The sequence below is a fragment of the Coenobita brevimanus genome, chromosome 98 (assembly GCF_032717465.1).
Source record: "Coenobita brevimanus isolate Jiangsu-jjx chromosome 98, ASM3271746v2, whole genome shotgun sequence".
In the NCBI taxonomy this organism is placed as follows: domain Eukaryota; kingdom Metazoa; phylum Arthropoda; class Malacostraca; order Decapoda; family Coenobitidae; genus Coenobita; species Coenobita brevimanus.
The window spans coordinates 31,056,253-31,057,622 of NC_137051.1; the positions used below are offsets into that span (position 1 = coordinate 31,056,253).

Genomic DNA, 1,370 nt, shown 5'->3' on the forward strand with positions numbered 1-1,370 from the left:
GTTGCCAAATAGGACGAGGTAGAAATATGCATGGGAGAAGCAATGGATATAGCTTATAATAAATATGCAACAAACACACGCAGGGATACCAATGGAGGAGGCTGTTATCAAAAACCATCATTCGTGTGTCATTTTATATCGCGCAGAAGGTGTAACGATAGTTTTTTTGTTGTGTGTACAAGACATTCCTGGCATGGGAACTGCCAGATTTTAGTCCTGCTTTTACCATGCATACTAATGTTATCCTTGGGTCGTGTTCTTAGTGGCTTTGGAAGTTTTTTTTTAACATATTCCCCGGCAATTTACTCTGAACCTTGCAATTTAACATCCACATACCACGTTGAGTACACCGCTTCCCGTCCGATCAGCGAAGTTAAGCAACGTTGGGTCTGGTTAGTACTTGGATGGGTGACCGCCTGGGAACACCAGATGCTGTTGGCATAACGTTCTCCCTACGTGTCAAGTGGGGTTGGTGGAGGATTAGTGCCCCTCCCTGTAAAACAATTAACTCTAAGCCTTGGCCACCCCGTTTGGGATACAAGGCGTCTGGCAATGAATGAATGAAATGAAATATATATATTGGAAGTAAAAACAAAGAAAGACGAAATAGAAGGAGCGGAATTAAATAAGCTTATCAACAAACGACAAAGACAAGAAAAAGAAAGAGAAACATGGATCAGATCAAAGAAACCATCAAAAATGGAAAAAGTCTGAAACAGGTCCATTCACATCCACACCACAACGCTCCTTTATATCCTCATTTGTCAGCCTGTCTCTCCATGTGACTCCGCAGGCTTCTCTTAAATAACTCATTTCCACTCATCTCACTCTTGCCTTGTGTCCTTCCAACAACGTCTAAACTTCACTTCCATACGTTAGAGTTGGTATCACAATACTATCATGTAGTAACTTTTTCACTTCCATGCTCACTTCCCTGTTTCTTATCACTGCTTTCAAGGAACCAACAACCTTTCTTCCCTGCTGTACCCTTTCAAGCACTTCACTCTCCGAACCTCCATCCTTACTCATCACACTACCCAAGTACTTAAACGTACTCACATTTTCCAATTCCTCACCGTCCAACCTCGATGTACATTCACTGACTTCACCTTTCTCAAAGACCATCACTTTACTCTTCCCTACATTCACCTTCAGATTCCGTTTCTTACACACTTTCCCAAACTCATCCACCAAGCCTTGCAGCTCCCCTTCGTCTTCACTCAACAACACAGTATCATCTGCAAACAACAGTACAGGGAGTTTCCAAACACTACCCTCTCTCACCAGGGCCACTCCAACATCCACTACCCTACCTTGTACCTCTTTTATTACCCCATCCATGTACAGATTGAACAACCATGGAGACATAA

The 1,370-nt window shown here is 42.7% G+C and overlaps 1 pseudogene; it reads left to right on the forward strand.

Moving 5' to 3' along the window:
• Window positions 1–320: 320 nt before the first annotated feature.
• On the forward strand, window positions 321–441 carry LOC145414338 (5S ribosomal RNA; annotated as a pseudogene).
• Window positions 442–1,370: the final 929 nt, after the last annotated feature.